The sequence below is a fragment of the Pristiophorus japonicus genome, chromosome 6, assembly GCF_044704955.1.
Source record: "Pristiophorus japonicus isolate sPriJap1 chromosome 6, sPriJap1.hap1, whole genome shotgun sequence".
NCBI classification, from domain to species: domain Eukaryota; kingdom Metazoa; phylum Chordata; class Chondrichthyes; family Pristiophoridae; genus Pristiophorus; species Pristiophorus japonicus.
The window spans coordinates 237,191,727-237,214,817 of NC_091982.1; positions in this window are offsets into that span (position 1 = coordinate 237,191,727).

The window sequence follows — 23,091 nt, forward strand, 5'->3', positions numbered from 1 at the left end:
CTTCTTGGGGTCTACTTTAAACCCTTCTTCTTTTAGCAGCTCCAGCAGCTTGGCCAGCAGTGGGCCATGTTCCTCCCCCTGATCGGTTAACAGGAGCAGGTCATCCACATACTGCACCAACTGCTGGGATCTGCTGAAGCCCTTTAAACAGTTCGCCATTCATTGGTGAAAAATGCTGGGGCTGTTGTGGAAGCCCTGGGGAAGACAGTTCCACGTGTATTGTTGGCCCTTGAAGGTAAAGGCGAACTTGTACTTGTCCTCCCATTTTAAAAAAATGGACCAGAACCCATTTGAAATATCCAGCGCCGTGAAAGTGGTCGCGGATGCTGGAATACTCCCTATGAGGTCCGCTACGGCTGCTATTGTGGGTGCACAGGTAGGGATATTCTTATTTAGTACTCGATAGTCCACGGTGGCCTTCCATGAGTTGTCCGGTTTGTTAACCAGCCACAGTGTAGAGTTCACATGGGTAGCTATCGGTCTTAACATCCCTTGCTCTACCAGTGATCCCAGCGCCGTTGTCAGGTCTGCCTCTGCCTCCCTGGGGAAGTTATATTGCTTTTGTGGTCGGGTCATGAGGTCAGCTTTTATACTAACTTCCACCCCCGTTACCCTACCACAGTCATGTTTGTGGGTGGCGAATTCTGCAAGGTGTGCCCGTATATATGCCTGGTACTCTACTGGGATGTTACTGACCAGTAATTCCAAGTCGTAACCCTCCTTTGGCTTCACGGTACACAACGTTCCCTTGGCCCCTTTTTCTGGGATCACCGCCACCTCACCTTCCCTGTCAGTCCCTATGGCTCCCCATAGAGAATGGTTCCTGAGATCCACTAGGATCTGGTGGCTAATGATAAAATCAGCTCCCAGGATCCCTTTTCCCTTCTGCTCCCATTTCATCAGGACACACTTCCATTTGGTTTTGAGTGTCCCTAACTGAATGGTGAGCGGGATGGAAAACGAACCAGTTTGCTCATTGCCTGTGAACCCCACTAGACTGTACGGGACCCCGTTCGATAGAGGTGAGGCAGCTGGGTTATCTGCATATAAAAGGGTGCTGGAAGCACCAATATCTAGCAGGTAGGTCCATTTCACTTTCTCCACCTCCATCGTAACGCACGGTCTCTTCCAGGCATCGTACTCTAGGGAACACAGGTACACAGGCTGCGCTGGCTCTGGGTGGGTTGGAGCAGAGGGTTTTACCGTACCGGCTACTGTACCAGTTGCAGTAGCTACTGCTCCCTGTCCATTTATGAGTGTCTGTAGGGCGGCTACGAGTGTCTCATATGTGTCGGGTGTTCCTGCCCCGGCCTTATAGGCTGGGGCTGGAGTGGCCTTTCCCTTAGTCTCTTTCCAGGGATTCCTAAAATCCTTCCTCCAGTGCCCACTTTTCCCACACCCAAAACACTCGCCCCCTTTGTGGGGAGGGTTCCCACCTTCCTGATGCCACTCTCTCTTGCCTTGGCTGGGTTTAATCTCATGGGCCCTCCCTTTAGAGGAGGGCTCCTCTGTCCCTCTACCGTTCTGGTAAGCCAGGGTCAACTGTCTGACGACTGTCTCCTCGGTGGTTCTGGGATCTCTTGGATCAAGCCAGACCTCGGCTTTTGCCTTCACTCCAGGTAAGCTGTTTGCCATCAGGCTGCGGAGCCAAAGAGCCAGCTCGTTAGGGTTCCGGTGGGCCCGGTCAAGAACCCCACTGCGGGCCCTTTCGTAGACCGGCCACAACCTGTCGGCGAAAGCCTGTGGAGTCTCCCCATAGAGCTGCACTGTTTTCACCACTCGGGAGAAAGGACTCCCGTCGTTCATACCCATGACCTCTAGAACTTCCTCCTTAACCATAGCGTAGTGTTTCGCCCCTTTCTGCTGTCTGCAGAGAGGGAATGGCACAGCTTGGTGTCTAGCGAGAAGAGCAACAGCTTAGCCTGCTCTGAATCATCGCACCCGTTAATATCCCCTGTGTGTTCCACTTCCAGGAAGTGTACCGAGGGATCCCCCTGTTGGGTGAGCTTACTTAGGTGGCCTATCATAGCCCTCAGTTTTCATAGCCCCCGCGGGGGACTACAAAGTTGCTTTCTAGGGGTCCTGCTGTCCCATTGGCATCAGGCGGGCCAAACTTCTGCTGCCGGACCGGGTGCATTGGCCCTGGTTCCGGCCCTCCTTGTATTGGCTCGCCCGCTTCCCCCTGCTGCCAAGCCGAGTTAAAACTCGGGGCTGCCGGTGTTGGTAGTTCGCAATCCTTGCCTGCCCCGCACTCTGGCTGACACCCCTGCTGCCCCGGGCCGTTCCTGGGAGCTGCAGGCGGTGACAGAGGGGTTTCTTCTTGCTTTACCAGGTGTTCCTGGGCTAAACCCAGGTATATCAGGCACATCATGACTTTAGCCCAGGATAGAGCAAGGTCCAAGCTTTGGATCTGCTGCTGGCAGGGGCCGTGGTCTCCTGCCTCAAATTCCCTGGTACTGACTACCTTATAGGCTATCTGAATGTCTCTCACCCTCTCCCCGTACTCTTTAACTTGCTTGGCGAGGCGGGAATTCTCTTCCCGCAATGCCAGTTCGCTATTCTTGGCTTCAATAATCTGACACTGTAAAAGGTCCAGTTGGGTTTTGTGCCTTTCTTTAGCAAGCTCTCTACTTTCCTTTAACTGTCCCACCTCTGTCCACAGCCTTTGCCCGACTGTGGCCTTTGCGCTGGACCTCTCTTCTGCCTGCCTCAATATTTCCTTTAATTTCTCATTCTCCTCATCTCGAAGTCGGATCTGTCGCTGAAGGCAAATTAGCCAAATGGCGTTCTCTATCGACTTTTTATGGTCCTTGGTCTCGGTCCATTGAGCTGCAGCATCTTCTGGACGCTCAGCATACAATAGATCGAGTACCCACTCCTTAGCCACATTTACCCTCTTAAACATATACGAGGAAATCCCCTCTTCCATTTTGCTTCTTTTCCTGAAAGCAGTCTCTCTCTTATTACGTCCCTTGTACCAGTGTCCCATCTGGGTGGCCATTATGTAAGGGGTGGTTTTCAGGGGGTCAACTTTCCCTTCTGACCTTATATGAGCGGTTCCGAATCGCTCCCACACCCTTGGTTCTCGACACTGGAATTATGAAGGGACTGTGACAGACTTGGACAGACAATCGGTTTCAAGGTAGGAAGCAGGTATGGCTTTATTGTGTTTAGAAAGAAGTAAAAAGGCACACCTTTAATAACACACGCAGAATAGTAATACCAATATACCCTGAGGGGTACAACACATTGCCTGTGGGGAAAAGAATACAGCTTAAACTCTAAATGGGGTAAAAAGGAGAATGCAGATACATTTACACAAGTTATCCCAGCCTCCCCCCTCCCAATTCCCCTAATTAATTAAGTTATAGCTCTGGGAGTTCAGGGGCTATGCTCACCAATCCCTTTTGACAGTTGCCGGTGAATCGCGGTTTTGGGGTTCGCTGCACTTGGCCTTCTAGGCGAGCCGTACCCCGGATGGAGGAGAGGACGTCGGACTGCGCATTCTTCAGTTGGGGTGCGTTCGTTGATGAAGTAAGTTGCGTTTTGGATGTATGGGGTAAGTACCCACTTTCTTTGGTTAGGAATAGTTTTAGTTAGTCCTTTTTGGTAATTTCTCACCCATTGGGTCGTTCAGAAGTAGTTTGCAGAGTGGTTGTCAATTTGGTTGCTGACAATCTTCTGTTTCATGGGCTTGTGCTCGGTCAGTTCTTGATGAGTTCTAGTCGTTTCCTTCACTACTCCATGTCTTCACTTCCCAGCTCCGGCTGCTTGTGTCTGTCTGTGTTCGAGTCTGTGTCTTTTCGAGTCTGTGTTCTGTAAGTTTCTCTTTGTAAAACTTGGGGATAGATATACCCCAAAAAGGCTTTCTTATCTCCCTGCCGAATCTTGCCCAGCTCTTTGTTTCGATTGTGCAGCCCAGCTAACTGAAACTTGATTAAGTGGTTTTAATCTGGCGTTGATAGGCTTTTCGAAGTTGATGAGCTCTCGTCCATTGTGCTCGTCTGGCCTGAGCCAGATATTTCTATGCCTGTTGAAAAGGTGTTGGAATATGTATGTGACATTTGGATCCTCTGGGTGGGGTGATACTGTTTCTTCCATGGTCGATTGTTTAAATGCTAATGTTTTCTCAGGGCAAGTTTTGAGGCTGAACAGTTCCCAGACAATTTGATTAGCTCCAATGTCCAAACTGAGTGATGTCCCACCCCCTTGTTCTGGCAGTCTGATCCAAAATGCTCCTTTCGAAATCTTAAACTTGTAAAGCTCTTAGGTGTCTTCCTCAGAGTTTTTCTGAGGATACCAAAATGTTCATCTTGTTCCAAATTAAGTTCCCTTTCCTATGAGTTCAAACACTGGCGGGGGGGGGGGGGGCGGTCTGCATGAATGCATCCCCTTTTTTCCCCTGCAGGCGTCGTCTGCCCCTTTAAACTCATTTGTGCCCCGAAATTTATCCGTCCATTTTAAAAGTCCAGAAAAGGATTCTTCTCCTCTGCAGGGGAAAGGTACCAGGAACCTTTGCAAAATATTGGTAAATTCTACAAACTGTCTTCCCCAAAAAGCTGTTGCGGCTAGTGGGGGCCGGGGGGAGGGGGAGGGGGGGCGGGGAAGGCGGGGGGGCTGGGAGGCAGGTGAAAGAGGTCAGGGTGAGGTCAATTGAAAATTTCAAAACTGAGATTGATAGATTTTTGCTTGGTAAAGGTATTAAAGGTTATGGAACCAAGGCGGGTAGATTGACTTAGGATACAGATCATCCATGATCCAATTGAATGATGGAACAGGCTTGAGGGGCTGAATGGCCTACACCTGTTCCTATGTTCCTAACTAGAGTCACATGGCCCTCCCTCCCCACCCCCCCACCCTCATACACACTATTCAATCAGCAGCCCTGTGATCTCCTAGGAGAGGCAAACAAACTCTTCGGCCAATTCAGGGAGAAAATAACTCGGTGAAATTCCTCTCTGAAGACAGTCAAAGACAAGTTCCAGGAGGTAACAGTGATCATGAGGTTCATATATCCAACATCTCACCTACCTTCTGTGTGCAGTGATATCAGCTCACTGTTCCGCAACCTTGTCCAGCTCCCTTTTGAGTGTTTGCAGCGAATCCAGCCCAAACAATTAATCTTTTGAAAACGCAGGTGAAATATGCCTGCACTCTCAGAAGATGCACAGAAAAAGGTGCTGCTTTCAGTTATAAAATGCTTGTGAGATCCTGGAGAGCCCCCACCACCCCACCTCCCTCAGAACCTTGGAAACCCAGCCTGACCGCACTGATGTTCCAACTCAGGTAGAGCGAACTGAATCAGCAGTCCGCACCCCAGGGTTGGAGTGGGACCTGACTCCGGAGTTATACTGCCAGTTCTGTGTCACTGCAAAGAGGGAACTGCCTTGGATTGACAGTGAGCGACAGTATGACTTCACTCTTAAACGGCAACCATGGCCTCATGTGGGCCAACATTAATCCCCTCCCCCCAACGGTGCCTAATCTTCTTCATAATCCATCAAACTGCTTGTTGTGATCAGAAAAATGGAAATATTATACCGTGGGCTTAAACCATTCTAGATGGCTGCTCCACTCGAGAGAGAGGAAAGCAGCTACAGTGACTATAAATTGTACTTACCAAAGATCGTGGACAGATGCAAGATCTTCTAGATTAGGTAACTATCGCTACACTTCATAACGACTGCTTCATGAATCAATTCCCGCTCAACACTGATGGTTCAGTGCAAAGATATACATCTCCTAAAATGCAGTTGCGACAGGTCTTTCTTTGAGCAGAAAAACAAGTTCAGTTTATCGGCGAAATGTAATTTCAGTCCTCCTCAAACTTTCCAAAGGAAATCAGCTCCCCTCCTTCTGGGAGATCATCCAGCACAAAAGAACCAAATGGAATTTTGGTTTGAAGAAATAGTTCTTGTGACCCAGTTCAATCAACAGTGATAAACAATTCCATATAATGACTCCCACCCCCCGCCACCCCCCCACCAGACACTCAATTATTCACCTCTGTTATAAAATAGCTGAGACAAGTGCTGGCTGCTGTGATGTCTAAAGCTTGTAGTTATAATGTTACTTTCCTGATTCTTTCTGTTATGTCTTTAGATGCTCTGACAATGACTCCACGAGGCAAAGTATTTGCTTGAACTGTACTGACCTTAGTCCATTTAATATAACTCCAGAGTGAGGATACCATCTGGTGGATTCCCTTTTATACCTGTGTACCTGTGGTGTACAGGTGACCCCTGGGCCTCCACCAGTTGCACCCTCTGGTGGTGCCAGCATAGTGTATACAGTGTGAACCTTGTTGCTGGTACCGTTGGTAAACAAGTCTCCATCTTATGCAACTATATGACTACACAGAGAGTATATCTATAGTATACATATATAATACTTTCTGCTCTTTTTGTATAATTCATTCATGGGATGTGAATGCCCATCCCGAATTGCCCTTGAGAAGATGGTGGTGAGCCGCCTTCTTGAACCACTGCAGATCGTGTGGTGGACATGGTCTCACAGCGCTGCTAGGGAGGGAGTTCCAGGATTTTGACTCAGCCACCATGAAGGAACGGCGATAGATTTCCAAGTCAGGATGGTGTGTGACTCGGAGGGGAATGTGGAGGTGGTGGTGTTCCCTTGCACCTGCTGCCCTTGTCCTTCGAGATGATAGAGATCACGGCCTCTCAGTAACACAACAGCGACGGCATAACCACACAATCAGGTCCCAATCTGATCTCTGGAAAATCGAAGAGAAAAACAAGCAACATCCCTTTAAGACAAAAAGATAAAATAAAACAAATAAATCTGACTGCATTAAACAATCAATTTGCTGCCTATCTCACCACCCAGTCTACCAAAAGTCCAAAATAAGGGCCTAAACAACATTTATTTAAATCACAAAGTTACATATTTTTACAATTATACGATTGCATTTATCTGTTGAATTTTTAAAAATTTGCTTCATGTTAATATCTTCTTTAAAGGTTTTCCTTGAAGGCCTCACCCTTTCCACAATCACTGGCATTGGACTGGATTTTTGCTCCGGAGCTGTGATTATGTGAGCTGAATTGAGATCGTGCAGTCTGAGCACATGTAGCGCAACTCGTTTCCCGGGATACCTCAGTACCCTTCAGTCAGTGGTAGAGATGTATTTTTTTTAACAGCTTACATTGGATATATGGCACAGAAAAAGGCCGTTCAGCCCAACCAGTCCATGCTGGAGTTAATGCACCACTCGAGCCTCCTCCCGTCTTTCCTCTTCAAACTCTATCAGCATAATCCTCGATTCCCTTCTCCCTCATGCCTAGGCCCCACTTGAATGCATCTACGCTATTTGCCTCAGCTAGTCCCCATGTTAACGAGTTCAACATTCTCACCACCCTCTGGGCAAAGATGTTTCTTCTGAATTCCCTATTTGAATTGTTGATGACTATCTTATATTGATGATATAGAAACATAGAAAAAAGGTGCAGGAGTAGGCCATTCGGCCCTTTGAGCCTGCACCACCATTCAATATGAACATGGCGGATCATGCAACTTCAGTACCCCATTCCTGCTTTCTCTCCATACCCTCTGATCCCTTTAGCCATAAGGGCCACATCTAACTCCCTTTGAATATATCAAACGAACTGGCCTCAACAACTTTCTGTGGTTGAGAATTCCACAGGTTCACAATTCTCTGAGTGAAGAAGTTTCTCCTCATCTCGATCCTAAATGGCTTACCTCTTATCCTTAGACTGTGACTCCTGGTTCTGGACTTCCCACATTCTTCCTGCATCTAACCTTTCCCGTCCCATCAGAATTTTATATGTTTCTATGAGATCCCCTCTCATCCTTCTAAACTCCAGTGAATACAGGCTCAGTCGATCCAGTCTCTCCTCATATGTCAGTCCTGCCATCCCTGGGAATCAGTCTGGTGAACCTTCGCTGCACTCCCTCAATAGCAAGAATGTCCTTCCTCAGATTTGGAGACCAAAACTGCACACAATACTCAAGGTGTGGTGTCACCAAGGCCCTGTACAGCTGCAGTAAGACCTCCCTGCTCCAATTTTCCAATCCTCTCGCTATGAAGGCCAACATGCCATTTGCTTTCTTTACTGCCTGCTGTACCTGCATGCCTACCTTCAATGACTGATGTACCATGACACCCAGGTCTCTTTGCACCTCCCCCATTTAATAATCTGTCACCATTCAGATAATTATCTGCCTTCCTGTTTTTGCCATCAAAGTGGATAAGCTCACATTTATCCACATTATACTACATCTGCCATGCATTTGCCCAGTCACCTAACCTGTCCAAGTCCCCCTGCAGCCTCCAAGCATCCTCCTCGCAGCTCGCACTGCACCCAGCTTAGTGTCATCTGCAAATTGGAGATATTACATTAAATTCCTTCATCTAAATCATTAATATATATTGTAAATAGCTGGGGTCCCAGCACTGAACCCTGCGGCACCCCACTAATCACTGCCTGCCATTCTGAAAAGGACCCGTTTATTCCCACTCTTTGCTTCCTGTCTGCCAACCAGTTCTCTATCCACGTCAATACATTACCCCCAATACCATGTGCCTTAATTTTGCACACTAATCTCCTGTGTGGGACCATATCAAAAGCCTTTTGAAACTCCAAATACACCACATCCACTGGTTCTCCCTTATCCACTCTACTAGTTACATCCTCAAAAAATTCTAGAAGATTTGTCAAGCATGATTTCCCTTTCATAAATCCATGCTAACTTGGACCGATCCAGTCACTGCTTTCCAAATGCGCTGCTATTACATCTTTAATAATTGATTCCAGCATTTTTCCCACCACTGATGTCAGGCTAACCGGTCTATAATTCCATGTTTTCTCACTCCCTCCTTTTTTAAAAAGTGGGGTTACATTAGCTACCCTCCAATCCATAGGAACTGATCCAGAATCTATGGAATATTGGAAAATGGCCACCAATGCATCCACTATTTCTAGGGCCACTTCCTTATGTACTCTGAGATGCAGACTATTAGACGCTGGGGATTTATTGGCCTTCAGTCCTTTCAGTTTCTCTAACACCATTTCCTGACTAATAAGGATTTCCCTGAGTTCTCCCTGCTCGCTAGACCGTCGGTCCCCTAATCATTTCGGGAGGTTATTCGTGTCTTCCTTAGTGAAGACAAAACCATAGTATTTGTTCAATTGGTCTGCCATTTCCTTGTTCCCCATTATAAATTCACCTGATTCTGACTGCAAGGGACCTACATTAGTCTTCACTAATCATTTTTTCTTCACATATCTATAGAAGCTTTTGCAGTCAGTTTTTATGCTCCTGCAAACTTACTCTCATACTCTATTTTCCCCCTCCCAATTAAACCTTTAGTCCTCCTCTGATGAATTCTAAATTTCTCCCAGTCCTCATGTTTGCTGCTTTTTCTGGCCAATTTATATGCCTCTTCCTTGAACTTAACACTTTCCTTAATTTCCCTTGTTAGCCACGGTTGAGCCACCTTCCCATTTTTATTCTTATGCCACACAGGGATGTACAATTGTTGTAGTTCATCCATGTGATATTTAAATGTCTGCCATTGCCTAACCACCGTCAACCCTTTAAGTATCATTCGCCAGTCTATCCTAGCCAATTCACATCTCATACCATCGAAGTTTCCTTTCTTTATGTTCAGGGCCCTAGTCTCTGAATTAACTGTGTCACTCTCCATCTTAATGAAGAATTCATTATGGTCACTGCTCCCCAAAGGGCTCTGCACGACCAGATTGCTAATTAATCCTCTCTCGTTACATAAGACCCAGTCTAGATGGCCTGCTCTTTAGTTGGTTCCTCGACATATTCGTCTAGAAAACTCCAGGAAATCCTCCTCCACAGTATTGCTACCAGTTTGGTTAGCCCAATTAATATGTAGATTAAAGTCACCCATGATAACTGCTGTACCCTTATTGCATACGTCCCTAATTTCCTGTTTAATTTCATCCCCAACCTCCCTACTATTGTTTGGTGGTCTTTACACAACTCTCAATGACGTTTTCTGCTCTTTGGTGTTTCGCAGCACTACCCATATAGATTCCACATCATCCACGCTAATGTCCTTCCTTCCTATTGTGTTAATCTCCTCTTTAACTAGTAACGCTACCCCACCTCCTTTTCCTTCCTGTCTATCCTTCCTGAATATTGAATATCCCTGGCTGTTGAGTTCCCAGCCTTGGTCACCTTGGAGTCATGTCTCCGTAATCGCAATGACATCATATCCGTTAACAGCTATCTGCACAGTTAATTCATCCACCTTATTATGAATGCTCCTTGCATTGAGACTCAGAGCCTTCAGGCTTGTTTTCTTAACACTCTTTGTCCTTTTAGAATTATGTTGTAATGTGGTCCTTTTTGATTTTTGCCCTTGATTTCTCTGCCCTCCACTCTTGCTTTTCTCCTTCCTACCTTTTGCTTCTGCCGCATTTTACTTCCCTCTGCCTCCCTGCATAGATTCCTATCACCCTGCCATTCTAGATTAAACCCTCCCCAACAGCACTAGCGAACATTCTGCCTAGGACATCGGTTCCGGTCCTGCCCAGGTGCAGACCGTCTGGTTTGTACTGGTCCCACCTCCCCCAGAACCGGTTCCAATGTCCGAGGAATTTGAATCCCTTCCCCTTGCAACATTCTTCAAGCCACGTAATTATTTGAGCTATCCTGCAATTCCTACTCTGACTAGCACATTTCACGGGTAGCAATGCTGAGATTACTACCTTTGAGGTCCTACTTTTTAATTCAACTTCTAGCTCCCTAAATTCAGCTTGTAGGACCTCATCCTGTTTTTTACCTATATCGTTGGTACCTATGTGTACCACGACAGCTGTCTGTTCTCCCTCCCCCTCCAGAATGCGCTCCGAGACATCCTTGACCCTTGCACCAGAGAGGCAACATACCATCAACATACCGGTTCTGCCCTGGTGCCATGGACTAGCCTGCTGCTGCCTTCCCGTGTTGAGTCATCTCCCCCAACAATTCCCAAAATGGTGTATCTGTTTTGGAGGGAGATGACTGCTGGGGACCCCTGCACTACCTTTCTTCCACTGCTGTGCCTGATAGTCACCCATTCCCTATCTGACTTTTTAACCTTTACCTGCAGTATGACCAACTCACTAAACGTGCTATCCACGGCATCCTCAGCATTGTGGATGCTCCAGAGTGAATCCATGCACTGCTTTAGTGTCGCAATGCGGTCTGTCAGGAGTTGCAGCTGGATACACTTCGTGCACATGTAGTTGTCAGGGACACCGGAAGCGTCCTAACTTCCCACATAGCACAGGAGGAGCATGACATGGGTCTGGGCTCTCCTGCCATGACTTAACTCTTAAATTAACTTAATTTGGCAACAATGCCAAGGGTTTCCTACTGATCAGAAAAGAAAAAGAAAAAGATAAAATACCCTTCAATCCACCAGAAAATCATTTACCCGCTTGGCTGTGACGTCGCACTTCGATTTCTTTTTATTTCTTTGTTTTACCTTCGGCCTCGATTTCCCAGCCTCGACTTCTAGTTCTGCTCTTCAACTTTCTGCTGAATAACTTGTCTTCAAATCATATGGAGAAAAAAAACAGGACAAATTTTAAAAGCTAAATTGAGGTAATAATTTATATCGAGTATTTCTAAAGAGGCTGTGTCAAAATGTGTATGAGAATAAATGAGAGCATATTAATTACATACACATTGTAGCTTTTGTTTTAATGTTCTGTAAATTTAAGAAATTGTATTAAGCTGATAGAGAGAGAAATAGAGAGTGAGTGGAAAAGGGAAATTGGGGTGAGAGAGGAGTGAGTGAGAGGTGGTGAGGGAGAGAGAGGAGGATGAGAGAGAGAGAGAGAGAGAGAGAGAGAGAGAGTTCTTGTTCATGCTAGTGTTCAATTTAAAGAAAAAAATGAACTTTGAAGCCATCTCATTATCTCCATCAGCTTTTGTTGACAGTTAGGCAGGGCAATGCTAATGGCTTACATTTGTGATACAGAGGCGGGGGGGAGGGGAAATTCAGTTGGTTATAGTCTTCCGTTAGCGCCTGCAGAGGGTGGTAATGTGGCGCTGCTGATGCAGTGCCACACGGCAAATCCAGCCCCCACCCTTGCGCCACAGGTACGAGGTACTGCCAAGGACTTCAACGCTAGGCAGATCGTGACATCAGTGAGTGTGCAGCGCTCACTGGGTGCCTGATCTGTAAAATTGATTTTCGCCACCTACCTTATCGCCTCGACCAGACGGCGACAGGGAGAGGAGGCGTGAAACAATCGGTAGCTGGCTCCAGGAGTGTTATTTAAAGGGATCATGAATAATGAGTCGCAGCTGTCAGGTTAGTGCAGTTTCATCATCATTGGCAGCCCCTCGGAATCAAGGAAGACTTGCTTCCACTCTTAAAATGAGTCCATAGGTGGCTGAACAGTCCAATACGGAATTATAGTCCCTGTCACAGATGGGGCAGACAGTCGTTGAGGGTAAGGGAGGGTGGGACAGGTTTGCCGCATGCCCTTTCCGCTGCCTGCGCTTAATTTCTGCATGCTCTCAGCGACGAGACTCGAAGTGCTCAGCGACCTCTCGGATACACTTCCTCCACTTAGGGCGGTCTTTGGGCAGGGACTCCCAGGTGTCAGTGGGGATGTTGCACTTTGTCAGAGAGGCCTTTGAGGGTGTCCTTGTAATGTTTCCTCTGCCCACCTTTGGCTCGTTTGCCGTGAAGGAGTTCCGAGTAGAGCGCTTGCTTTGGGAGTCTCGTGTCTGGCATGCGAACAATGTGGCCTGTCTAGCGGAGCTGATCGAATGTGGTCAGTGCTTCAATGCTGGGGATGTTGGCCTGGTCGAGAACGCTAACGTTGGTGCATCTGTCCTCCCAGGGGATTTTGTGGAGACATCGTTGGTGGTATTTCTCCGCCAAGCAATTTCGGTGTTTTCTTATCAGTTTGGCATTGTGCAACAATTTAATTTGGTAATTTACAGGTTAATTTGTATCAGGGGTGTTGTGGTAACTGAAGAGTAGTTACATTTATTCTTAAAAAATGTCAGAGTGCTACACTTGACTTTGATTAATGGGAGCTGTACTGACAGTCGACCTGGCCCTCCAGAGGGAGCGGAGACAGCGAGAAAGACTGAAATATGTGGCCAGAGGGAGGAGGAGGGCCATTAGGGGTCTCAACAGGAGGCTTCACCCTCCGAGGGTATTCCGACAGCACCTCTCCTACCTTCAATTAAGCGAGGAGCAGTGCATTAGGATGTCTCCACATCACCAATGTGGTGGTCACAGAACTCTGCCCCCTCCTCTAAACAGACCTTCTGCCTCACACCAGGATTACTTAAACTCCAGATCCCTTTTGCTCACCACATCCCCATCATACCATCCCTGTGTCACGCCATATCGTAGCATCCTCCTGGTGCAGAGAGACAACAAAATGTTGCAAACTCCATGAATAAACTTGTGCATAAACATATCACACATATCGCATTCATTCTAATAACTAATGACCGTTGTGCCTGTTGTAGTTGAATAGCTGCCATTGGGTTCAAGGTGTGAGATGTGGCTGTGAGTGTAGGTAGATAGAAATTGTTGGTGGATGAGCGCTAGCGTCTGGTGCTTTGGATAATGTGTGAAGCTTGTGGTATGCAGCATTTGTTGAAGCATTCAATCACCCTGACCTCCCGGCTGAGGTGAATCTGCCAGGAGCACACCTGTTTCAGTCCTCCGACTCCTTCTCCTCATTGTGCTTCTCCTCGCTGAGGCAGCTGCACAGCCAGCAATGTTGAGAATGAGGTGTTGCAGGAGCAATGAACCTCCCCTTTAAGTACTGGTAAAAGCCTGTGGTAATGATGAGTTGAGATTAGACTGCACCCGATATTGGTCCACCCTTTGAGTGTAACGCCACTGAGCTAGGCCTTTACGACTTGATTTAGTGCCCCAATCATTTCTTTGAGCAGTGAGAATGAATTTTGAGTGCAATATAAAGCATTGGCACCTGACGCTGATACTCAAACTTTTGAAAAGATACCACCCATTCCTGGGCTAGAATGGATTTCTAGCCCATTCTGACATCTAGGAGATTGAAGTTGGCCCTTTTTATAGCTCCTTTGGCACCTCCGAGGGGCGCTAATGGGGCGCAATGGCATTTTCGCCTGGGGGAGGAGGTTATTGTGTTCCTAACACAGATGAGGCTGCACACAGGGAGGTTAAAGTAACAGTGACCTCAGTCTTTATTAAGACACTCCAGAGTGAGGAACAGGCCTTAGGGGGCCGGCTTATATACAGTGCTCCCAAGGGATGCAGGGATCCCTTGGGACTTCAGGGAATGCGCTCCCTGATGGCGGAACATGGGAATGCATGCTTTACAGATACACAACATCACTCCCCCCGCAAAGTCAAAGTGAAAAATATTTACAAGGTGAGGCGGTCGGGAGCCTTTCTTTCCCTGGGGGACCGCCTCGGTACAAATGTCTGTCCTGGTGCATTGGCAGTGCCCTCGCTGGGCTGGCGTGTTGTTAGCCCTGCAGGGCAGCTGGATGAGCCTGGCCTTGCTGGGCTGTTGGGCTTGATGGGTTCAATTTCCTGGACAGGGGTGTTGTCGTTGATCCTTTGGTTGTGTGTTGTGGGCTCGAAAAAGGTGGTGTCTGCTGTGGCTTGTTCAGGGCAGTCTGTGAACCGCAGCCTCGTTTGGCCCAGGTTCTTTCTGCATATTTGTCCATTGTCCAGTTTGACCACAAACACCCTACTCCCTTTTTTAGCTATCACCGTGCCCGCGACCCACTTGCGACCATGTCCATAGTTTAGCCCATACACAGGGTCATTCAGATCAATTTCCCGTGACACAGTGGTGCGACCATCGTTTACATTTTGTTGCTACCGCCTGCTCTCTACCTGATCATGCAGGTTGAGGTGAACCAGCGAGAGTCTGGTTTTAAGTGTCCTTTTCATGAGTAGCTCAGCCGGAGGAACCCCTGTGAACGAGTGGGGTCTCGTGCGGTAGCTGAGCAATACTCGAGGCAGGCGGGTTTGGAGTGAGCCTGCTGTGACTCGTTTAAGGCTCTGTTTGATGGTTTGTAATGCCCGCGCTGCCTGCCCATTGGAGGCTGGTTTAAACGGTGACATGTTTGATCCCATTGCAGGTCATGAATTCTTTAAATTCGGCACTGGTGAAACATGGCCCGCTGTCACTGACCAGTATGTCCGGCAGGCAGTGGGTGGCAAACATGGCCCTCAGGCTTTCAATGGTGACGGTGGTCGTGCTTCCCGACATTATTTCACATTCAATCCATTTTGAAAAAGCATCCACCACCACCAGGAACATTTTACTGAGAAACGGGCCCGCATAGTCGACATGGATCCTCGGCCATGGTCTGCAGGGCCAGGACCACAAACTTAGTGGTGCCTCTCTGGGCGCGTTGCTCAACTGAGAGCACACGCTGCATTGCCGTACACAGGACTCTAAGTCAGAGTCGATACAGGGCCACCACACATGGGATCTGGCTATCGCTTTCATCATTACTATACCCGGGTGTATGCTGTGGAGATCCAAGATGAACGTTGCCCTGCCCTTTTTGGGTAGCACTACGCGGTTACCCCACAGCAGGCAGTTTGCCTGAATGGACAGCTCGTCCTTACGCCGCTTGATTAGCTCTTGCATTTCAACGGGGATGCTGGCCCAGCTCCCATGCAGTACACAGTTTTTCACGAGGGACAGCAGAGGATCTTGGCTAACCTGGTGGGCCGTGACAGGTGATTTATCATTTTCAAATGCTTCCATGACCATCAACGAGTCTGCGGGCTGTGCCACCATCAACAAGTTTGCGGGCTGCGCCATTTCCACCCCCGTGGTGGGCAATGGTAGCCGACCACGTGGATGGCAATCCGTACAGACCAGAGCACCTGTACAGTTCTAGATGCGTGGCCTTTAGCAGATGGTATAGTTATACGCTGATAGCGCGAGTGCCAACTTTTATATGCGGGCTGAGGCATTTGTATTTATCCCCTTGTTTTCAGAGAACAGGGACATGAGGGGCTTGTGATCGGTTTCCAGCTCAAGTTTGAGGCCAAACAGGTACTGATGCATTTTCTTTACCCTGAACACACACGGTAATGCCTCTTTCTCAATTATGCTGTAGGCCCTCTCATACTTAGACAAGCTCCTGTAGGCATAGGCGACAGGTTGCAACTTCCCCACAACGTTACCTTGTTGTAATACACACCCGACTCCGTACGACGATGCATCACATGCGAGCACAAGTCTTTTACACGGGTTATACAATACAAGCAGCTTGTTGAAGCATAAAATGTTTCTGGCTTTCTCAAAAGCAATTACTTGGTTTTTTCCCCATACCCAGTTCTCATCTTTACGCAATAACACATGTAGGGGTTCTAAGAGGGTGCTTAGCCCCAGTAGGAAGTTACCAAAATAGTTGAGGAGTTCCAGGAATGACCGCAGCTCCGTGACGTTCTATGGCCTGGGCGCGTTCCTGATAGCCTCTGTTTTGGCGTCTGTGGGCCGAATGCCGTCCGCCGCGATCTTTCTCCCCAAAAACTCCACTTCTGTTGTCATGAAGACACATTTCGACCACTTCAGCCGCAGCCATACACGACCCAGTCGCTGGAGGACCTCCTCCAGGTTTTGTAGGTGCTCGATGGTGTCCTGACCCGTGACCAATATGTCGTCCTGAAAAACCACCGTGCGTGGTACCGACTTGAGTCGGCTCTCCATGTTTCTCTGGAAGATCGCTGCAGCCGACCGAATTCCAAACGGGCATCTGTTGTAGATGAACAGTCCTTGTGCGTGTCGAAGACTCCTCCAGCTCCTGCGTCATGTAGGCCGAAGTCAGGTCGAGCTTGGTGAATGTCTTGCCTCCTGCCAGAGTCGCAAATAGGTCGTCTGCTTTAGGTAGCGGGTATTGGTCCTGTAGCGAGAAACGATTAATAGTTACTTTATAATCGCTGCAAATCCTGACCGTGCCATCACTTTTCAGTACTGGAACAATCGGGCTGACCCACTCACTGAATTCCACTGGGGAGATGATGCCCTCACGTTGCAGCCTGTCCAGCTCGATTTCCACTCTCTCCCTCATCATGTGACGTACCGCTCGCGCCTTGTGGTGAATGGGTCGTGACTCTGGGGCCAAGTGGGTCCGCACCTTTGCCCCGAAAAAGTTTCCAATGTCTGGCTCAAAAAGGGAAGGAAATTTGTTAAGAACTGGGTACATGAGGCCTCATCGACATGTGATAGCACTCGGATGTCATCCCAGTTCCAGCGGATTTTGCCCAGCCAGCTCCTTCCAAGCAGTGTGGGGCCATCGCCCGGGACAATCCATAGTGGCAGTTCATGCACCGTGCCCTCGTAGGTGACCTTGGCCATGGCGCTGCCCAGGACAGTGATGAGCTCTTTGGTGTACATTCTCAGTTTCGTGTGGATGGGGCTCAGGGCTGGTCTGAGTGCCTTGTTGCACCACAGTCTCTCAAACATCTTTTTACTCATTTTGGATTGGCTAGCGCCAGTGTCCAGTTCCATGGCTGCGGGTAAGCCATTCAATTTTACATTTAGCATTATTGGTGGACATTTCGTCGAAAATGTGTGCACCCCATGTACTTCAACATCTGCCTCCTCTCTCTGAGGCTCGAAATTGCTTTGATCCACTATGGACCGATCTTCCTCTGCCATGTGGTGGTTAGCAGGTTTTGCAGAGCTTGTAGCTTGTCTACAAGCTCGTTGGAGGTGCCCCATTGTTCCATAGCTCTTGCAAACATACCCTTTGAAGCGGCATGAATAGGCTGAATGGAAGCATCCACAACACCAACAAGGTGTGAATTGCCTTGCATTTATCCTTTGTTGCGAATTCTGAGTCATCTGGGTCACCTGAGGCCTGCTGGCAGTTGCAGACTCGTGGGTTCTGCTCTGTACATTTCTGCTCGCAAATACAGTTCCAGTTAATTTATGAACATTGCTAGCACTTGTGTGCTGAGAGATTTGTTTGGTGTTCTCACTGGTGGACATAAACGCCAGTGCTATCGCAGTGGCCTTACTGAGGGTTAGTGTCTCTACAGTCAAAAGTTTTTGTAGGATGGTCTCGTGGCCAATGCCCAGTACAAAAAAGTCTCTGAGCACCTGCTCCAGGTAGCCATCAAACTCACATTGTCCTGCAAGTTGCCGAAGCTCGACGACGTATCTCGCCACTTCCTGACCTTCAGATCGCTGGCACGTGTAGTACAGATACCTCGCCATCAGCATGCTCTCTCTCGGGTTAAGATGCTCCCGAACCAGTGTACACAGCTCCTCATACGACTTATCTGTGGGTTTCACCAGAGCCAGAAGATTCTTCAAGAGGCTGTAGGTCGGTGCCCCGCAGACGGTGAGGAGGACCGCTCTCCTTTTTGTAGCGCTTCCTTCTCCGTCCAGCTCGTTGGCTACAAAGTACTGGTCTAGCCGTTTGAAATAGACTTCCTGGGATTTCAGGGGATGCGCTCCCTGGTGGCAGAACATGGGAGTAGAAACTTAGAAACATAGAAAATAGGTGCAGGAGTAGGCCATTCGGCCCTTTGATCCTGCACCGCCATTCAATGAGTTCATGGCTGAACATGCAACTTCAGTACCCCTTTCTGAGTCAAACACCATGCTGACTTGGAGATAGATCACTGATCCTTCACCATCGCTGGGTCATCATTCTGAAATTCCCCACCTAATTCCATCACGGCAACACCATCGCCATGAAGACTGCAGCAGTTCATGGGAAGCTGCATGCTTTATAGATACGCAACAGAGGTTACGAGTGCCTCCGGGGAAATTGTCACAGGAGTTTGGGGAGCCTCTATCCCGGTAGCACCACGCCCCGCGATTAGCAGCCAAGCCGGGACGCAACCCGCGATGACGTCGTTGCCTTGCATGCCAACTCCTCACTGCCCCGTGCCGACCCCTTTGTGTCCCGCGGGGCAAATTGCCCTGCTCGCCACGAGGCCAGTGCAGGCCGATGTCAACGCCAGCTTCATGGGTGGCGAAGCAGTCGGATATCCGCTGCCGGGGCGCCCCTTAAAGGTGAAGCCTTTTGCGCCCTGGTCTGCCATTTTTATTTGTCAGTAGACTCTTGTGTCGTCCTAACAATAGCACCCCTCGCATGGACCAGGACACCACCCTGCGGCCCGGCACTTTGTTTTGAGTGCCGTGCCGCTGGCCCGGTCAATCGCATCCCTGGTGGCCCAGTGGTAGCCACCAAAGAGCCTGCAGAGTGCGCAGTGGCCCTCCTCTTTAACTGGTCATAGCGCTCCACTTCCTTTGAGGGGCGCACGGCCCAATTCCATGCCGGGCACGGGTCTTCCGGGCCGGGAGCAGGAAGTCCCGATCCCGGAAGATTATCCTCCCCCAATCGGGGCGAGGGGCAATTTCTAGCCCTGAGAGTGTGAGTGAAAGCGAGAGAGAGAGAGAGAGACAGACACAGAAAAACATAAAAGCAGATAGAAAAGCCCCAGATCACAACCGACAGGATGAACTGCAGCAAAACGTCAAGATTACTTCGATAGCCAACTTCCTCCGCTGCGACCTGCAACACTGAGAAAGATAAGAGCAAAATGTGAGAACATTATGATCTCCAAGTTCCTTTCTGAGTCAAACACCATGCTGACTTGGGTATAGATCACCGATCCTTCACCATCGCTGGGTCATCATTCTGAAATTCCCCACCTAATACCATCACGGCAACACCATCGCCATGAAGACTGCAGCAGTTCATGGGAAGCTGCAACACCATCAATATCTCAGGGCGACTAGAGATGGGCAATACACACGGCATTGCCAGTGTTGCAAACATCCTGAGAATAACTTGATTCAAATGAACAAGAGGTCATGCCACTCCAACCACCACAAAGATGTCGTCCTGTATGTTTATGACTGTTATCCAGTGAACACCCACAATGGTTTCATTCTTTAAGGCCATATACCAAACACTCTTCTCTTCTGAGGCAGTCCACCGGAGTCGAAGAAGACTTGCTTCCACACTAATATGAGTTTTCAGGTGACTGATGAGACCAATGTGGGACCGACAATCTCTGTCACAGGTGGGGCAGATGATGGTTGAAGAGACGGATGGATGGGGTGCTTGGGTTGTCGTGCGCTCCTTCCGCTGTTTGTAGTTGGCTTCCGCGTGCTCCTGGCGAAGAGACTCGAGGTGTTCGGTGCCTTCCTGGATACTTCTCTTCCACTTTGAGCGGTTTTGGGTCAGTGATTCCCAGGTGTCAGTGGGGATGTTGCACTTTTTCAAGGAGGGGCTTTGAGGGTGTCCTTGAAGCGTTTCCTTTGCCCACCTAGGACTCGCTTGCTATGTCGGAGCTCTGAGTAAAGCGCTTGTTTTGAGAGTCTAGTATCGGGCACGCGGACGATGTGGCCCATCCATCGGAGCTGATCGAGCGTGGTCAGTGCTTCGATGCTGGGGATGTTGGCCTAAGTTGGCCAAGTTTGCAGATGACACTAAGCTGGGGTGCCGCAGGGCTCAGTGCTGGGACACCAGCCATTTACAATATACATCAATGATTTAAATGAAGGAATTGAGTGCAATATCTCCAAGTTTGCAGATGACACTAAGCTGGGTGGTGATGTGACCTGTGAGGAGGATATTAAGAGGCTGCAGGGTGACTTGGACAGGTTAGGTGAGTGTATGGCAGTTGCAGTATAATGTAGATAAATTGTGAGGTTTCCACTTTGGTGTCAAAAACAGGAAAGCAGATTATTTTCTGAATGGTGGCAGATTAGTAAAAGGGGAGGTGCAATGAGACCTGGGTAGGCATGCAGATACAGCAGGCGGTGAAGAAAGCAAATGGCATGTTGGCCTTCATTGCGAGAGGATTTGAGTACAGGGGCAGGGAGGTGTTGCTACAGTTGTACAGGGTCTTGGTGAGACCACACCTGGAGTATTGAGTATTTGGTCTCCTAATCTGAGGAAGGACATTCTTGCTATTAAGGGAGTGCAGCGAAGGTTCACCAGACTGATTTCCGGGATGGCAGGACTGACATATGAAGAAAGACTGGATCGACTAGGCTTATATTCACTGGAATTTAGAAAAATGAGAGGAGATCTCATAGAAACATATAAAATTCTGACGGGATTGGACAGGTTAGATACAGGAAGAATGTTCCCGATGTTGGGGAAGTCCAGAACCAGGGGTCACAGTCTAAGGATAAGGGGTAAGCCATCTAGGACCGAGATGAGGAGAAACTTTTTCATCCAGAATTGTGAACCTGTGGAATTTTCTACCACAGTAAGTTGTTGAGTCCAGTTCATTAGATATATTCAAAAGGGAGTTAGATGTGGCCCTTATGGCTAAAGAAATCGATAGGTATGAGAGAAGGTAGGAGTGGGGTACTGAAGTTGCATGATCAGCCATGATCATATTGAATGGTGGTGCAGGCTCGAAGGGCTGAATGGCCTACTCCTGCAGCTATTGTCTATGTTTCTATGGGGCCAGGTTTCGGCCTGAGTTGCTCCTGTTTTTTTGGAGCAACTGGTTTAGAATGGAGTATATTAGAAATTGCAATTCTCGGCATTTAGTTTGCTCCAGTTCTCGTCAGTTAGAACAGTTTCAGTTTGGAACAGATTTTTTTTTAAAGGGGGCGTGTCCGGCCACTTACGCCCATTTTGAAAGTTTAGGCAGTGAAAACTTACTCCAAACTAACTTCGAATGGAGTAAGTGTAGATTTTTGTACGCTTAGAAAAACCTTGCCGACACTTAGAAAATCAGGGATAGGTTACAAATCAGGCCCTCCAACAGCGTACCTCTCAGTATGTCTATGTCAGTGTCTCTATCTCTCTGTCTGTCTGTGTGTGTCTCTCTCACTCTCTGTCAGTGTCTGTGTTTCTGACAGCGAGGGGAGGAGGAGGAGGGGGTGGAGTGGGGGGGGGTGGGGGAGGAGGAGGGAGAGGGAGAGAGGGGGAGGGGAGGGGGAGAGGGAGGACGAGGAGAAGGGTGCGAGGGAGGAAGGGGAGAAGGGGGGGGTGGGAGGGAGGGAGGAAAGAGGGAGGGAGGGAGGGGGAGAAGGGGGGGAGGGAGGGAAGGAGGAAAGAGGGAGGGAGGGGGAGAAGGGAGTGAGGGAGGGAGGGGGAGAAGGGAGGGAGGGAGAAGGGAGGGAGGGAGGGTCAGGGGAGCGGAGAGAGGAGAGGAGAGGGAGGATAAACGGGCCCGGCCCGGCGGGGCCCAAGACTTTGGGCGGGGCCCGCCCCCAGCACCGGAGTTAAAGGTAGGTGGCCAGGGGTTGGATCGGGTCGGGTCCTGGGGGGCGGGAGGCGGAGGGGGGGGGTGGGTGGGTCAGGTCCTGCTGGGTCCGGGGGCGGGGGGGAGCGGGAGTCGCGTCGGGTCTGGGAGCGGAGTGGGAGTCGGGTCGTGTCCGGGGCAGGGGAGCGGGAGTCGAGCCGGGTCGGGTCGGGGGGGGGAGCAGGGGTCGGGTCCGGGGGTTGGGGAGCAGGGGTCGGGTCCGGGGGGGGAGCGGGCGTCGGGTCTGGGGAGGGAGCGTGAGTTGGGTCGGGAGGGGAGTCATGTCGGGTCCGGTGGGGTGAGTCGAGTCGGGTCCTGGGCAGGGAGTCGGGTCTGGGGGGGAGTCGAGTTGGGTCCGGGGGGCGGGGGGGGTGGGGGGGAGTCGAGTCAGGTCCGGGGGGGGGTGTAGCCGGGTCGGGTCGGGGGGAAGTCGGAGCGGGAGCTGGGGGCGGCGAGTGGGAGGTTTGAGAGAGCCAGCTGGAGGGAGGAAGCAGGAGCTGGACAAGAGAGGTGCAGCCTGATCCACACAGCCCCAGTGAGCCCATTTGGCCAGGGCTAGGGGCGGCATGCTCGGGCCCCTCCCACACAGTTTTGGGTGGCTGCAGCTACTGCACATGTGCGCCCACTGTAGCGCGCCTGTGCAGAGGTCCCGGCACTGTTTTCAGCGCAGGGACCTGGCTCCGCCCCCCACAGCTCGTGCTGCGCCGCGCCCAGCTCCAGAAGACCTGCAGGGAGCCGGAGAATCTGTAAATATTTTTTAGGCGCACTTTCGGGCGCGAAAAACACTGATGTTGGTACACCTATCCTGCCAATGGATTTGCAGGATCTTGCGCAGTCAGTGTTGGTGGTACTTCTCCAATGCT